Source organism: Catharus ustulatus, chromosome 1 (genome assembly GCF_009819885.2).
Source record: "Catharus ustulatus isolate bCatUst1 chromosome 1, bCatUst1.pri.v2, whole genome shotgun sequence".
In the NCBI taxonomy this organism is placed as follows: domain Eukaryota; kingdom Metazoa; phylum Chordata; class Aves; order Passeriformes; family Turdidae; genus Catharus; species Catharus ustulatus.
Genome location: NC_046221.1, coordinates 29,804,653 through 29,822,954, shown reverse-complemented (window position 1 = coordinate 29,822,954; position 18,302 = coordinate 29,804,653). Strand labels below are relative to the sequence as shown.

Genomic DNA, 18,302 nt, shown 5'->3' with positions numbered 1-18,302 from the left:
AATATATGATTATAGATAAAGTCATCTACTTTCATCTTAGCTTTTTAATTTATAAAAGTATTCAGAAATGCATCTAAAACATTAATAAAAAACCCATTAGAAGTCTCTTAAATATTCTAGCTCTGACAATAGTTTTTATGATGTCTGGCATCAGACAAAAACTGTCATCCTAAGCCTTTTACAAAGTCTGAAGTAGTTCAGGAATAGTTAAAATGAGTAAACTTTTAACATCTGATTTAACAAGTTAAAATCAATCACAAAATTAGTTGTCAGAACAAGTACTTTCAAAGATGCAAGAAAAAATCATCTCTGATATTCTCAGATGAAATTTTGGAAAACATGTTTGCTACCCAAGCTGCTTTCAGCTAAGTAATGAGTCACCCATGAAAATAAAATTTCAATTACTTTGGCAGATTCCTCATTTACAAATGCCTTATAGTAATGCCAAAATCTGTTCCACTGCTCTCAAGTTCAACTTTAGCTATGGAAATGATGTGAAATGATATCCATCAAAATTCTTTTTAGCAGAACATACACTCTGAGTAGTAATGCATACAATCTAATTGTTTTTCAATAAATAAGTTTACAAAAAATTGCAATTCTGTTGATGAAGCTGGCTTCATTTATTAATTTCCACATATTCAAGTTTTTAAAAGAACTTTCAGTTTCAAAATACGTCCAAAAAAGTGTTGTGCAAAACAATGTCATGTAGGCTACCATTAGGGAAATGCAAATATGTCAGTCTCACCCTTCTTCTTAGAGCAAAAATCTTCACAAACCTACAGGGATTTGTTTTACATTACCTTTCTTTATCTATCTTTCTCTGGGGTTGAAGATTGATCTTAAGAGGCTGTTTATACATTTTTTCTTTGGCTCTATATTTCATGTTTACATTTTAAAAGCTTTCTTGGGTATGGTAGCACCAGCTGGAAAAGCAAGGGAAAGCAAATTTTTAGTGGCAAGACCCTCATCTAAAATTTTATTACAGTTAGTGTTAGTGCAACCCAGCCTAACAAGTACATGCAAACTAGTTTCCAATTCTCATTTTTAGAGGTTGTTTCCAGGCTACTATTTGATTATATTCATGGAAAATATGCAAGAACACAGACTCCATGTTTGTATAAAATTAAAATTAAGATTCTCAGCACATCTCTGAATTTATTTATGATAATTTGTACATCCCAACTATTCATAAGATGGACTTCACTAGTGCAAAAAATGCTTCTCTCCCTTCACTTGGGAATGCACCAAATCTCTTGCTCAGCCCTTGACACTGGTGTTTGCATCCCAAAAATGAGCCATACAGAGGCCATCTTCCAATGCCTCTGGAACTGCTCACTCTGATTCCCAAGAGCTCTGGTTTTATAACTTGGTATGTGCAGCCTTGGACCATGAGGCTTTGCCTGTCTAGAGTGGAAACTGAAAATCCCTGGGTTTTCCTTCTGGGGAAAATTTTTTTCAGCGTTTCATCGTTTTTCCGTTCTCCAGCTTTGCATAGTCATTTGAAATAAACAACAATATCAACAAATCTATTGCAATGCAACATTAATAAGTATGTTATTTTTATCAGACATGAGATGATTTTATGTTTGCTAAATAGCAGATGTTGTATTTAGTTCTGGGTCATAAAAAATGAAACTTAGCTTCCAAAGCCAATATTTATGTATGGAGAACTGGTATTGTAGCCAGTATTGTGGTGTTCATCCGCCAAATAGAAATCAATTAGCACCATCAAAAAATCTATTTACAGACAAGTGTATATTCTAACTGTTCTTTTCTTATTTTGTACATGCAATTTTGTATTCCTTTTAAAACTGCAAACTACAGTCCCAGAAGGCTTTTAGCATCTTGAAGGTCTGTCCTGAAATGGGTTATGCTGAGCTTAAGTGGGTTATACTAAGGAGAGATTTCTATAACAACTACGAATCAGGATTTAAAAGATTGAGGAGCTAAACATAGGCCAGCTTCTTTTAGCATGTGAAATATTAGTAATTGGATTTTTAATACATTATTTACACTTCATCCAGAAATTAGGTGGTTGGCAATTGTGCATGTGTAGGTTTTTCCATTTGGGAGTTTATTGCATTATGTGTGTATAGACATTCAAACATTCTGTGTAGCCTCAGCTCAACTTTGCCAGCATTCTTCTTCCAATTGAAATTCTGGGGAGTTGAGGCAAGGTTGAGAGGGAATGTGGAAGGAAGATAAGGAATAAAAGGGTGGAAAGTAAACCTTGAACTGATACTACTTTCATTACCCTGAGGCTTATTTATTCTGCAGAGATCAGATCCTACAAACCTCATTGAAAGTGAAATTTCACAGGAGCTTGTTTTAAGGAAAAAAAAGTAGAATTCTAATATTTTTGTTTTATGTGTCCATGTCCCCTTACTCTTTTCAAGACTTCTTCTATTTTAATTTCTAATCTGTCATCAATTTATCAAACATGTTAGTTTCATTTAAAGAATCATATCAGAAAGTGTTTTACTCCATTATGCAATCATTCACTTAGGAATAACTTTCTCATAATACAGACTTCTGCTCAAGAAATTTATCCTGCCACCTACTTCACCATATGGAGCTTTAAGAGTGCTAAGTCACAGTAAATGTGTCTGTAAGCATTTGTGATAGTGCTGAATACGTGCCTAAATCAGTGAAGATTCACAACCTGTACACACATAGCATAGATAATTTGAGCACTACTTTCTTTTGGAATTTCTTTGCTGTAGTAGGACTCCAGACACTTTATATGTTCTCCAGCACCATATAATATAATTATTGTTCTAATAGACAGTAATTTCATGATTACAAGCCGCACCGTTTTGACCAAAATTTTGTTCCCACACCGGAAATGCGGCTTACACTCAGGAGCGGCTAATATGTGAATAATTTTCTGACATTTCCAACCCAGGAGGTGCAAACCGAGTCAGTGCAAACTGCCAACTTGAGCATCTGCCAGTAAAACCCAGCATTTACCTGATTGTTACAAATTGGTTACTGTGTTGCGTGGTGGGTGGAGCTGGGTTCCCTGCAGGCAGCACGGGGTGGTGGTGGGGAGAGACGGGGTAGCTCCCTCCTGCTGGCTCTGTGGCTCGGGGGGGAGGCAGGGGCCTCCCGTCCCTGCATGCCGCCACTGTGGGTGCCAGCAGGCTCCATCCCTGCCTCCCACCACCGCCGCGGGTGCTGGCGGGCTCCATGCCCCCCTGCCACCGTGGGGCAGCGCCAGGCCAGGGTGAGCGAGCCGAGTGGCGGCGGTGGCCCGCCCCGAGTGGCCCTGCCGAGCAGCAGCGCTGAACTGGGGCCACCCGGCCCAGTCGGCAGCCTTGAGCCCTCACGGCCCGAGCTGAGCCAGTAAACCCCGCCCTGCCACGATTCTGTTGCTATTTGGCAACTTTGTTGCACACGGGTCCTTGCTGCAAACGACAGAGCGGCTCATAATTGGGTGCGGCTTGTGTATGGACAAAGAACTAAATGTTTGCCAACACCCAGCGATGCGGCTTATAGTTAGTGCGGCTTGCAATCGTGAAATTACTGTAATTACTGTTCTGAGATTCAGACTGCCCTTTCTGCAACCCAAGGTTTGATTTTATTTTTTGTTGAAAAATATATTAACTTTTCTGTTTTAAGTACTCCGGAAGAAAATATTTCATGCCCTTTTTTGAGATGCAGTTATCTTTAATCTCTCTTTCATCTCATTGATCTTGCAAATTTACAGCTGGGGATAAACACAATTGTAATGGTAGAAAGAAATATTATTTCACTGCTTTGAAATTGTACCTGTTTGTTTGTTTTTGTTGTTTTCTTTAATTAATGAAAAAAAAACCAACCTGTAAACAACAAAGAATAATAATTTATAATGGCTGTAACTCATGTCTGAAATTTCTAATGGCTGACAACCTTCTCTTCTGCCCTGTAAGCAAATATTCCTCTTTATTCCGAGTACTAGGAGAACAAGACAAAGAGAAATAATGCTATTCCATGCCACATAGAACATCAGTTTGCAGTCTTTTTATTTAATATGATTAAATCTTTTTCCTGCAAAAAAAATAGTATTTATTATTTACTATTTCAATAGCCATTGTCAAAATTGTAACTGCAGAGCCACAATTTTAGCCTGGCACACAGGGTATAATTTGCTTTTTTTTTGACTGTGAAAATCATAAAAGCGTTTGCTAATAAGAGGCTTTTCCATGCACAAGCCTTTTTTCAATTGCAAAGAATATGACTACGTTTAGTAAAATGTAAGATTTTTTGCTCTTGCCGTTTTGTTTTTTTATTGTCAAGCTATAGTTCTTAGATACTATCAATTATACAATACTAAAACTGCTCTAGATGATAGTTTTATAATGGCAGTGCTGATACCAACAGTATGTATTTTTATGTCAATGTTATTTATATTGTGCATGGAAGTCAAATAATTTTCCATTCCACTGACATCCTGAAACATTTTATAAAACAAGTCTGTTAAATGCTTATTAGTAGCACGTAAAATGATGAAGAGTTATAGATTGACCTTGTAAGAGTAACCTTTATTTGTGTTTACTTTAACAAAACCCGGTCTTTAGCTCAGCTGGGTGCATTTGAAAAGTCTCTTGACCAAAGAATTATAAAGTGGAAAGAAATAAATTGTATGTGAATCATTAGGAAGTAAGATTTAGAGACATCAGTAAAATAGACTCACCACGACAGAAATATAACTTCTTTCTGATATTGCCATGCTTTTTTTCTGCATCAGTTAGCTATTTAAACAAAGCTTTGCACTCTTGCAGCAAGTCTCCCTTCAGAAAATAAACTTTCTCATTGGGCAGCAAAAATGTGTACATTTAGTTAAAATGAACTTTCCAGAAACATTTGAATCAATGGGGAGATTCTGAGCCAGCTTCTAGCAAAAGGCTTATCTACTGCCCCATGTGAAAGCTCAGTGTTGTTTTGATTAAAGCTTGAATGCAAAACTGCTGATCTGAGGTAGTACACATTATGGAAGATGCAGGCAAAGCCATTTTCAGCTGTGTACACTACAAAAGTGTTGTTGGTACAATAACATAAATTGTGTGCCATTCCTTGGGGTACAATATGTGTTCATACACCAAGCATATGTGAATAATGTTTCTACCAAATTTATTTGCAAGTATGCCTGATGTGCAAAGACTGAGTTTAACAGGAATATCAAGTGATATGAGGCATTAGAAGAACTATCATCTCTGACTTCTCTACTGCATGTTTTCACTTCTACACTCTTCCAAACTATACCAACTGGTTTAGTTTACTGTAACTTCACAGAAGTTCAGTTTGCTATACTTTGCACATTTCTGTCTTTTTTTATAGTCAGCCTAGATTACTAACTCCATCAATCTTGGTTATGACAATGCAAGGCTGATTTATTTTCTTCCTTATAACTGCCCCCAGAAATGCAGACTTGAAAAGCAAAATTACTTGGCCGATGAAAACACAGTCATTCAGTGATGCAGACACCTTGATTTCAATTTAACCACTATTACTAAAAGTGGGATCTTCTAAGAAGGTTACAATTACTTTACTGTTATTCAATGTTATGCTTCATGTGTAAATGCATTTCAAATGTTTTAACTTTACAGTTAATGGAAACTGAACCCAAAAACAAGGATGGGTTTTGAAATTTTTCACTGCCCAGCTCAAACCTGTCAGGTAATCAAATTGTTCTGTTTTTCTCCTGATCCACATTTGTAAATCAATTGAAGATATGCAGAGCCACAGGTAGTAAGAATGTTTGGAATAAACAATAGCCTCTGGTAGTATTCTTACTGCTCAGGGCTCTTCTTCAAACAACCATGTTAAATCAGAACACATGGTAAATTAAGTATTTCATAAAACAACAAAATTGATAATGCTCTTCGTAAGAGTGATCATTTTTAGTTTACATTATTATGGCAATATATTTTCTTTTTATTTTCTTTTTTTTTAATATAATAGATTTATACCAACTTAATCCCTAACTGATGCTGCTCCAGGAGGAGGCAAGCTGTTGTCTCTATACTGCTGTGTAGGAGCCAGCTCCTGACAAGGCTATAAAGGGTATGTTTTCTGCCAACTCAAAATATTTATCTTCTGGAAAATTCTTTGTAGCATCTGTGGAACAATGCAGTGAGTATTTATCCTGGCCTTACAAGAGTCTCATGGTTCAGCCCATGCCAAAGGCACTTTGAGCTTGTCCCGTCTGTCATGCATCATACCTGCTGCTCTTGGGGTTCACCTAAGAGCAGAGGAGATCAGAAATGATCCTACAAAGCAAAAGGGCGCTGTTGCCTATCCCAAAGGTATTGGCCTCTGAAGTCAGACTGGACTGCTTCGTTGTAAGAAAAATGTGAACATGAAATGTCAACTCCATGACACACCAAAGTGTCAGAACCCAACCAAGATCTCTCAGGTCAGAGAATTGCAGAGAACTGTGTAGCCATGACACCTAAAAAGCCCATCTTGTTTGTCAGAGCTGGTCTGGCAAAAGTACCATTGTCCTGGAACAGGTTTTTTGGTGGGAAGTTTAACAGTGTTTCCAGAGAGACAGAACAACCCCATTGATTTAAAAGGTCAAGGCTGCATACTCCATTTTAATTAAGTGAACTCTGAATATATAAAATTGCAAGTCAAATAGTCCTTTAAAATAAGGAAAAAAAAAAAGAATAAAGAACAAAGAAATCTTACTTTCCTCTTTCTTAAGCACTGTTTTAAAGAAGTGCTCAGTGACAGTAGCAAAATTCTGCTGGCAAATTGTGACACTGGAATTGAAATGCCCATGTATAGGTGTCTACATGGAAAAATATGCACACCCTGTGTAGCTGTTAAGGAGTTGTTTGGTGCAGCTTAGACAGATAGAGCCCGGCAGCCCAGTTCCACAAGGACACTCACACTGGGGCTGTTGAGCATCTCTAGATTCTATAAACTGCATTGATTTTCACTGCCAGTAATGGACAACCAGTCATAAAGTGTGAGCTAATGCTTACTTAAAGAACCCTCAGGGTTTATATTATGTTTGATGTGGGTTTCTAAAACCACTTTCTGTTATATTGTGGGGCGTGAGCAAACCTGCTTTCCAGCTTCAGTACCAGATCCAGAAATTAATACAGATATCCCAGAACTTGAGATAAATTAATAGTAGAAAGAATGAGATTTTTTTTTTCACTAATTTCTGCTCCAGTGGGCTGATTTGAACTTCTCAATGATCTTTAAAAACCATATCTATCTGGAGAAGCATTTCTTATCAAATTCATTAAATTTTTTGTTCCACTTTTGTTACTGATTTTCTTTTTTTTAAAGGGGTCTTTTTGCAATAATTCTACGTATTTATGTCTATAAATTATTTTGGCATAATAACTTTGATACTATTGTGTGTTCATGACCTTCTCCTTAATTTGGTGCATGGTGGTGATGTTCTGTATTTTATTTAATTTTTTGGGGATGAACAGTACATTTTAAAAAGGAAAAAACATCTCCTCAGACTTTTAGGAGTGAACAGGTATGTTTTGAACAGGAGGTAGTTCTTGAACAGTGTGAAATATCTTATTGCCTCTAAGTAATGTAACTTCACAGACTACAGCAGTTTAATTGGATATATTTGTATATATGTAAAATGCAAAATATTGTCAAACTCCAGTGAAAATATATAGAAGTGGAATGAAATTCATAAAAGATATTAAAAGAATCCTTCAATAAGTATCTTTTTTGTTTAGAAACAGGTTTAAAATAATAAAAATCTATATGACTGTTATTCAGAATAATGTTAACTACTAGCAATGTAGGAAGTGTTTCTTTAAGATCAGGCTGTGCATATAGTAAAGCAGGAGAACTTTGTATCTCACAGGTGCTTGCCTGTTTCTGTTCATACCATGTGTAGCACTTCTGATGTATGAATCATTTGGCATAACAGACAATTTACATATAGACAAGCACATTTAAAATCGATATCTGAATTTACTTTTTAATGAAGGTGGACATTGTTTCCCATAGCTACAAACTGTTTTTTATTTTTAATTAAAGAATAAGAAAGCTGGAGTTTCATTTGTTTCTTCAAGGCTGAGGATTGATTTTGCAAGATAAAACATATTTTCACTCAGCTATCAGGGGATAACAAGGCACCAGTGAAGCTGGTTGTGGGATGTCCTGTGATGTAATCATCTAATGTACAATACAGGTTAATTTATGTTCACTTACCCAAAGCAATTTTATTGCTTTAATTCCTAGAAGCCTTACAGTCAGTCCATTGCAAATCTTTCATTAGAAGTCTTTAGTTAAATCTCTGCATTATGCTTAATATTCTCCTGTGTTGTTTACAGCTAAAAACTTAGTAAAAGCCAGGACAACTAAAGAGAGAATTCTTTACACACTCCAAGGAAGAAGGAGTCTGTTACTCTATTTAAGTATGCTTCACTTTTTCTCTGTCTTCAGTTCTGAGAGATGATTGGCTTAATGCAGAAAATCTACTCATTACTTATGAGCTATACTAAACAGATGTGGTTTATAACTATAAAAATTGTGACAAAATATTTAAGACAGCCTTCTACAGAACAAAATTTAAAAAACAAAGTGTAAAAAGACAAAAAATCTTACTGTGTTTTTGACTAGCTTGTTCAATTAACTCTTCGTAATTATTCTGTGGAAGGAAATTTCACTATAATCTAATGGAGATTTAGTTAGTAGGTATAGATGGAAAGGTAATTAAGTATTTAATTTCATACTCACTGCTTTTAGTGTTTCTGCATTTGTAAAGAGAAAGCCAGAAAGACTTAGAGACCAGTCTCTCTGGCATCTGTGGAGGTATACACGTCCAAAAGACTGATTCTTAGTTTTCTAACTGCCTATTTCTAACTATTTCCAAAATATCTCTCAATTGTCTCACTAAAGTGTCATAGGGACAGCCCATAGGGAATTGTACTACATCTATACCAAGTGCTATTCAAAAAGAAACCGTTATACCTATTTCACATGTAGACACGAGAAATGAGTGGAAAGCAGAACTCAAGTTAAAAGAAAGAGGGATCTCAGAGTTATCCTGCTAGTCAGCATCAGGACCAGGAAGAGAAAGGATCTCTTGATTCTCACTGTAATATCGTGGGGTTTAGATAACAAAATATTTGTGATTCTTAATAAAAACTAATAATGAATTTAGTTAAAGAAGCACCTTGAAAGGTTCCATTATTTTGCAGCATATATATTTTTCATTTTAATGCAGCAGTGGATTGTTCCACAGGATCTGAGTATCTACATTCCTTTGACCAACCTGGAGTATCTGGGAAAAGAAAAATATTCCATGGCTGTGCAGCATGAATCAGTATCCATTGCGCTTTTCCAAGGATACTTTTTCTCAACTGAAATAATTTGGTTATCTGCTGTGCAAACCAACTAGCTACACATGCTGGTTCCATAAAGTAAAAAAAAAGACCAAAAAAAAATCTCTTTTATTACACAGCACCAAATTTGCAAGTAGGGATAGATCTATAAAATCTGCTATAAATTCAGGGTAGTCTTTGCCCAGACATAATCTCTTTTACAAAGTGTAAATTTCAGAAGGCACTGGGTATTACATGAATAAAAATCCCAACATTGCAGTAAGACTATTCATTAAACTTCCTTTCATATGCTTTTCTCTTAGCTGGGTTGGTAGAATACAATTTCCCTTAGCTATCTGATCTATCTGTTGCAAGGGAAAGTTGCTGCTCTTTCTATTCCTATGTTTTCTTTGCTTTTGAAAATACATCAGTTACAGGAAGCCTAAATATAACTAAGCATTGAAATCACTTTTTTCTGCATTAAAATTATTAAGCACATCTACTTATTTTCTGCAACATATTCAGTCCCATTCTTGCTTATATATTATTTTGCCAAGGCTTTGGTTTTGATACTATGGTTCCAGTCCAAATACCAATTGAAGTGATTGAAACTATACTTTTTATATAGTAGGTACTGGATTATGCCCCAGTAGCCCAGTGGGGAATTAGAAAAGCAATTACTTTTATTAAGAAGCTTCATTCAATGAAAAGACCTTTTCATGGAACTTAATCTCAATTGACAGCTCATTGTGCCATTAAAAAGTAACGCAGTACTAGGGCATCAGCAAACCGAAGTGTTGCTTCTTTGCAAGGGATTTTTACAGTGAGTGCTAATGATTTTGTTATTTTTTTGCGAATTAGGCAACATTCTTGACTTTTTGATCTATTCAGTCGGTTCAGCTGGGAAATTTTGAAGCAACACTTACTGTTTCCTAGGCTTGACGATTATTCTGAATGCCTTTTAGTATGAAGGTGTTTTTTGAATACATTTTTTCTTAGAAATGAATATTAAACACTTCTTATTTAGGTGCATAATTTTTACGCAAATGTAGTATCTATGATTCTGACAAGTTACTACAGTTTACTTTTCAGCACTCTTCATCTCAGGATGACTAAAATCTTGCTGTCTGCTTCCTGAAAACTGTGTATCATCACTTTTTTGGTTGTTTTCCTGCATTTAATGCCAAATATTACAAAATTAGCATAACTTCTTTATGAAGCCTTACAGATATTTAAAACAAATATCTAAGCCACTGTTATATTTTTTTTCCTAGCTGAGATGTGATTACAGTAATTTCACGAATACAAGCCGCAGCAATTTGATAAAAATTTTGGTGGAAACCCGGAAGTGCGGCCAATATTTGGGGGCGGCTAATATATGAACAATATTCTAAAAGCTGCCAACACGGAAGTGAGAGCCCGCGGTAGCCCCAAGCCAAGCTGGAGCCCGGCCGGCCCTGGCAGAGGTGGGAAAGCCTGGCAGAGGCGGGGCCAGCAGTGCGGGGGGCGGGCGGCAGAGCCCGGGCCAGCATGGTGGGGGAGCCCGGCAGAAGCAGGGCTGGCAGTGCACGGGAGCCAGACTGCATAGGGGAGAACAGCAGAAGCAGGAAGCCCGGCGGGCAGGGCTGCCCGGCGGCGGGGAGAAGCCCGGTAGAAGCAGGGCTGGCAGTGCACGGGAGCCAAACTGCATAGGGGAGGACAGCAGAAGCAGGAAGCCCGGCAGTGCGGGGAGAAGCCCAGTAGAAGCACGGCTGGCAGTGCACGGGAGCCAAACTGCATAGGGGAGGACAGCAGAAGCAGGAAGCCTGGCGGGCAGGGCTACCTGGTGGCGGGGAGAAGCCTGGTAGAAGCGGGGCTAGCAGTCCACTGGAGCCCAGGAGAACCGGGGCCAGCAGTGCCGGCCAGGGCGAGCAAACGCGGCAACGGCGGTGCAGACGGGAGCGGGGGGTCAGGGAGCCTGGTGGTGGCGGCAGCAGCAGCACCGCCCGCAGGGCGAGCAAATGCGGCAGCAGCGGTGCAGGCAGGAGCGGGGGGCCAGCGAGCCTGGCGGCGGCGGCGGCAGCACCGCTCGGCCGGCCCAGCCGAGCTGTAGCACCGAGCTGGGCCATCCGCTCCTGTCAGCAACCATGAGCGGGCCGAGCCTGCCTGGCCCCGCCCCGAGCCAGTAAACCCCACTATGCCGCGATCCTGTTACTAATTGGCAAATTTGTGAAAGCTGCGCACGGATTCTCGCTACGAACGAAAGTGCGGCTAATATTCGGGGTGCGGCTTATTTATTGACAAAGACAGCAACATTGTCAACGCACCGGAAGTGCGGCTTATACTCCGTGCGGCTTGTATTCGTGAAACTACTGTAGTAGGAAAAGAGAGCATTATAATGTGGGGAATTTATCTTTGTTCTTATCTTCCATATATATATTATGTATTCTCCTTAATATATAGCTCATTAAGCAAATTTTCAATTCCTCTTGTGCTTCCAGAACATTTTTCTCTCATCTCTTTGTCATTATTTAATTTCCTAAAAATATTGAAAGTTAGCATGAGTTAATATTTGGAAGTGTCCAAGGTCAGGCTGGATGGGGCTTTGAGCAACCTGGTCAGGTGGAAGATGTCCCTGCCCATGGCAGGAGGTTGGAAACAGCTGTTCTTTAAGGTCCCTTAAATACCAAGCCATTCTGTAATCTATTATTTTACCTGTACACATCCACCAGTTTTTCTCTGACTTCTTTATTTATCTTTGTCTTTCTACTCTTTGCATATAGTTCATTGGTTCCATTTTTTTTTCTTTAAAGCAAGAAAAAAATGCATTTACATAATAGTAACTAACACAGATCTCTTAGTTTTCATATATCTATCATGCCATTTATAGCCTCTAATGTTGGAAAAAGAAAATTCCACCATCTTTTTAATGAGTATTCACTAATATGAACTAATTCCTCCCAGTGTATCCTGAATGGTGTAATTTAATAACTCCTAATTGACTACAGTTGTGACACCTAATTAAAAATTTAAAATAATGTGAAGTGAAGGATTTAAAAACTGTGAGGTCTTTTCATTTGTTGTGGTTTTCAGTCTAGTCAAAGCTCAGCATTTTGTCCTTAATGCATGGCACTTTTTCCTTAGAAAGGAGAGAAGCAGTTCTTGTGTACTTTTGCTTTTGATAAAATTTGCAAATTTTGCCATTCTGGGAATAGACTGATCCTTCATGCTGAGGAAGTAGCTCAGTTATTTAAGAAGTAGCTTTGAGCAATTAGTGGCTGTATCTGCATACTAAAATTGTTTTGCTGAAAACATTTCTATTTGAAATGGAAATGTGTCATTGCATGGCCAACTTTGCCACAAGTCCTTAATGGTGTCTTGCAAAACCTCCAAAGATCTGAGTCTCCGGGAGGTGCTGTACTGTAACTGTACAATACCATACTGGATCCTTATAGGAACAGAGTGTTTGTACAGCATGTCTCACAAATTCTTCTCTCCTGTCTCTTTTCAAGTGCTTCTTGCCAAGTATTACCTCTCTTAGTGCTTTCAGTACCAAAGAGACTTCACACTGGCTCTTTGTAAATTGCAATCCTTATTCTTTTGTGGAAGTGACCCAAATTGTCCCTGCTTCCCACTGTGGGCATGTGAGTCAGCTGACAGACCAAACAGAATAGGTAACTGCTTCACTTACACTGAAACCTTTTTCCCAGCCAAGTTGCTAAACTAATTGTCTCTTATCTGCTTAACCACTGGCTTTCATAAAGTTTACAAGAATTTATCAACCCAGAGATTTCTGCCCGTTCTAAGAAAATAGTATGAAGGAGCATGGATGCATTTGTAACAGCCCCAGTTATTTTAAGCTTTTCTACTAAAATTAAGTGGGAATTAGTTGAAATGCTGTTATAGAAATATAGAAAGGTAAAGGGTTAGAAGAGACCTTATAGATTTTCTAGTTCCAAGCTCCTCTGTTTCAAGCAAGGACACCTCTCACTAGGCCAGGTCGCTCAAACACCATCCAGCCTGGCCTTGAACGCCGCCAGGGTTGGAACATCCACATCTCTGGACAACCTGTTCCAGTGCCTCATCATCCTCACATTAACAGATTTCTTCCTAATATCTAACCTAAATGTCCCCTTCTTCAATTTTTACCCCTTAATCCTTGTCCCATCACTACAGCTCCTGACCAGAAGTCCCTCTTTGTCATAGGCCCCATTAATATTCTGAAAAGTTGATTTGAGGTCTCCACGCGATCTTCTCTTCTCTGGGCTGAAGAGCCCTAACTTTCTCAGCCTGAAATGTCTTAGTTTTCTAGCAGTAAAACCAGCTTTGCATTAAATATTTCATCACTTTTGTTAAAAGCTGAAAGTTGTTTTTAAAAGCAGTGTACCATTTGGGTAAGACCTGAACTTACAGTTCTCTCTAAAAATAAATTGGGTTGTAGCTCTATGATGACCATCACAGAATTAAAAACCAAACCAAAACAACAAACCAAATATAATAAAACAGGAGATTGTTGAGCTTTGACAACTGCAAGTTGTGTATCTATTTTGTGAAGGTGGTGAGGAGCTGGAGAAGTCCCTCTGTATATCCCATACATCATAGAAATTCTGATGGTTGCAGCACTGTTTGGTTGCAGCACTAGCTGAACAAGATGGTATCTCCCTTTCCCCTCCACCAGTCCTATTTCCCTCAGTATGTATGTCAGGTGAAGCCTTCTAGAATCAGGGATCAATCAAAAAGAGTAGAAATGGAGCATGTCTGAAATTCCAAATCACAAGTACTAAAACACAGCACCAAGAATAACTGTATGCAGGTGGATGACTATTCATGCATATGCAAATGCACAATATCAAGGAGATAGTTTCCAGATAATAAGACTGAATATATAAGTGATAGAAATTAGCACAATTTCCAGCATCAGGATTGGTTTTTGTTCTGAAAGGGGCTGTGATGTTTATTCATATTAGCAGACAGACAGAAGTAATTCCATTCAAGACAGTTTTGAAAATAAGGGCTAATCAAAGTGTTTGTTGTACATTGAAACAAACTCAGCATTGCAAAGCTATTAAAACTAAAATATTATAAAAACTGTTAAAGCAATTAAAGAAAACAGAAGCATTAAAATAGTTGGTATACTCAAAATCTGAGTGCAAAAAAATTGGCCTAAAAAGTTAAACTAAGAAAGTAGCAAATGCATGCATTTTTTTATTGTTTGGTTTCCTGATTTTGGTTTCATTTAGCTTTTCGAAGCAAACATTCCCTATGCCACACAGCTAAAATGTTGTAGTTCATATAGGCCAGGTGAATACACACAGTTCCATGGACTCATTTTATGTTAGAGATCAAAACAAATTTGCTACTCCATTGTGCTGGCACTGTATAAGTATTCACAACAGAGAAACTCCTTGCTTCAGATAATTTCAGTCTAGAGAAGTAAAACATATGTAAGTAGTTAAAAGGCTTGCTGTAAAATGGTATAAATGATTGATTAGATTATCTAGGCAAACACTTAAAATCAAGTTCCAAGTATGTGGCTCTTCCATCTTGCTGTTTAATGCTAAATTCAATATGTCTCTTTTCCTGGTGTTGCACATACTCACATATCTAGTCTTCACGGTTGAGTCATCATGGTAGTTTATGGAAAAGTTGAACTAGAGTCAAAAGCAAATTCAAAGATAGCAATTTAAGCAACTTTATCTAATAAACATTTTAGGGCATCTCCAAAAGGAATTCACATAATCTGAAAAGTGTCACCATTTATTTTTTAAAATTTCTCAGGAGAATGAGAAAGTTACAACATCAAAATTATAAAATGTTGTTTCAAACATTTTCTGAAGGAGTTCAAAGTCCTCTTCTTCACTATGCCAGAATTTTAACATTCTACCTGGTCTTGGTGGAATCTATCTCTGTGACTTCTTTTGACTTAAAGAAATCTTATTATATCAAAATTCAGTTCAAAACATGGCTTTATAGACCCCCTAGGTGGAAAAGCATCCTGAAATGCAGAAGAAATGGAAAAGCGGAATCAAGTTCCTGTCCCTCAGTAGGAGTATCAGTACAGTACCATTCCTGTGTTTTGTCCAATTCATCTTTTCTGTATTGGTTGGCATTCACAGGTAGGAAGATTTGCAGATTTGTGAGCCTTCAGGAAGAGAAGTCTGAACTAGGGCACTCAGGTCATGTGCTTTACCATTGGGCAACCCTGGGCAATCTGCTCTTGATGATGCTGATTGAGCCAGAAGGCTTGTACCAAATGACCTCCAGAGCCCCTTCCAACTTCAACCATTCTAAGATTCTGCTAGGTTTATGGAATGTTACCTCTTTGACTTCCAGAGTTATTTCTGAGTGAAAAATCAATTTCCCTGTGGTTTGTACAGACCTCAATAGAGTGTTTACAGTGAGAATGATTGAAATGTGTATTATATTTAGTCTCCTGAAGGGTATATGAAAGAAAATGGCCCACTGGTGGCCCAGGCATTGATCTATTCTGTATCAACAAAAATAAGAAATTTTTGGACACGTTTGAAAGTTGAACTTTAGTTTCTTGGGTTTTTTCTTTCTTTCTGACTGAATACTTGAGGTTTGTTGCATTAAAGGAAGATTTTAAAAAATTGCAGTCTTAAACCACAGTGCTGATTTTACATACGTACATCTTGGATGTCAAGGTCAAGTAATGGACCAATAGAAAAACTAGAGTAGACAGCAAAATTACCTAAACTCACCACTGAGTTCTTTACGCACAGGATCCTGCTGCTTTCAAAAATCAGTTCCCTTGTTTTCATCCTGGTTATATGGTGCGAGTCTAGAATAAACTATGTTGATATCTGTGACAGTACAACTAGAAGAGAACTTAGCTATTAACATCTTGTAAAACAAAATACAAAGACAAAACCGCGTTGATAAATTTCTGAAATTTTCCCTGAAAGCTGTATGTGAATCCATTCTCAGAAAAGTGAGTAGAATGAGTTTTTTGTTACATGTATGTCCAAAAAGCTAAAAGACAAGAGCATTTTAATGATAGTAGAAAGTATTAAGAATAGAAATTTTATTAAATTTAACAAAACACTTATATAAAACCGAGTTACTTGAAGTATCTGCAGTATAACCTTGATTTGTATATTACATTTAAATACTTTAAAATATATAAGTGAGCAGAGTCAGCAGCATCAAGTACATAAAAGTAAAATGTAAGGTTCTTTAGGGATCTACTTTATTTTATATATTAAAAAATACAGTAATTTCACGACTATAAGGCGTACCCTTTTGACTAAAATTTTCCCCCGAACCCGGAAGCACGCTTTATAGTCTGGTGCGCCTTATATAATGGACAAAGTTGAAAAATTTGCCAACCCAGAAGTGCGAGCCCGCAACAGTCCCGAGCCAAGCAGAGCCCGCCTGGCGGCAGCATCGGGCCAGCGCTGGGCCGGAGCGAACGTGGCGGCATCGGGGCAGCACCGGCATGGGGGGAAAGCTGGCGGTGGCGGCGCAGCCTGGGCGGGGGGGGAAAGCTGGTAGCATTGGGACAGCAGCAGCGCAGCGCGAACCCGCTGGCATCGGGGCAGCGGTAGCGCGGGGGAAAAGCCTGGGGGGGCACGGGGCTCCCGGCATGGCATGGGACACCCGGAGCGCTGGGGCAGTGCAGGGAGGGAGGGAGCGGGCTGCAGCAGAAGCCGTGAGACCTGGGTGCTTCGAGCCGCTGCAAGCCGCGAGCACTCTGAGCCGCCACGAGCCGAGGACGCTCCGAGCTGCCGCGAGCTCCGGGTGCTCCGAGCTGCCGCAAACCGCCGTGAGCCATGGCCCCCCCCCAGTCACTACAGCCCCGGCGCCGCGGGAGCCCCGTACCGCGAGGGGGAGGTGGCACCACAGCACTGCGGAGCCGCAAGGGGGAACAGCATGGCAGTACCACAGAGCTGCGAGGGGGAACGGCACGGTGGCAGCGCCGAGCCCCGGGGGACAGGCGGCACGGCGGGAGTGCCAAGCCAAGCGAGGGACAGGCGGCAGGGCGGAGCCACGAGGGGGAACAGCATGGCGGCACAACAGAGCCGTGATGGGGAACGGCAAGGCAGGAGTGCCAAGTTGAGCGAGGGAACAGCACAACGGCTCCATGGAGCCACAAGGGGGAAGAGCACGGCAGCACCATGGAGCTGCGAGGGGAACAGCATGGCAGCTGGAGCAGCGCTAGCAGAGAGGTGGGGGGCGAGAGCACCGCTGGCAGAGAGGTGGGGGGCTGGAGCAGCGCTAGCAGGGACGCGGGGGGCGGGAGCAGTGCTGGCAGAGAGGCAGGGGGCAGGAGCAGCGCTGGCAGAGAGGTGGGGGGTGGGACCAGCGCTGGCAGGGAGGTGGAGGGCAGCCCAGGTGGCCCCAGGCACCGGCAGCAGCGCGGGCAGGGAGGCGGGGGGTGGCCCCAAGCACTGGGAGCAGCGCGGGCAGGGAGGCGTTACTACTTTGTTACTTTGTTGCGCACAGCACGGGTCCTCCCTGAAAAAAAAGTGTGCCTTGTAGTCCGGTGCGCCTTATATGATCTACAAAGTTGCAAAATTTGCCAGCTCCCGGGGGGTGCGCCTTATAGTCCGGTGCACCTTATGGTCGTGAAATTACTGTATCCTTTATTACATTGTTGTAAAATATGTTGTTCAACTGATTTAAATACATCCCTGACATTTCAGCAAAACAAAACTCAGATGAAGAAAAAGGAAAATCCTTAGTTCCACCAAAAACTATATAAGAATCTGAGATTTAAGGGCTATATAGACAGTAGGTGCTAACTAGCCCCTTCTTGCCATTGTTGTTTTCTCTTCTTTTTCTGATTGCCTTGAATCTGCCAGAAGTTTCTTTTTGAAGACTGCTGGTGGTTTCCTTGTTACTATCTTGAAGAAAAGGTATTCTTTTTTTAAATTTTCATTGCTCAGCCCACCTTTTCTGCTTTCCTTACTTAAATTTCACTGACACAAGCCATTTTTGGAGATGTTCTTCCAAATTCATTCCATCAGCCCTCTGGAAAACCTCTCTTTTAAAGTAATTAAATGT

General features: G+C 39.7%; 1 protein-coding gene across 3 annotated transcripts in view; it reads left to right on the top strand.

Annotated features, from left to right (window-relative positions):
- The window catches only part of DGKB (diacylglycerol kinase beta), a 412,441-nt gene that overhangs the window by 43,559 nt on the left and 350,580 nt on the right, over positions 1–18,302 (top strand). The window contains exon 1 of one of the 3 annotated variants that reach the window (XM_033067464.1): positions 5,964–6,048. The exons of the other annotated variants lie outside the window; for them this stretch is intronic. The gene's annotated coding sequence lies outside the window, so the exon portion shown is untranslated. Of the gene's footprint in view, positions 1–5,963; positions 6,049–18,302 lie in introns of those variants that run through there. 3 annotated transcript variants of the gene reach the window in all.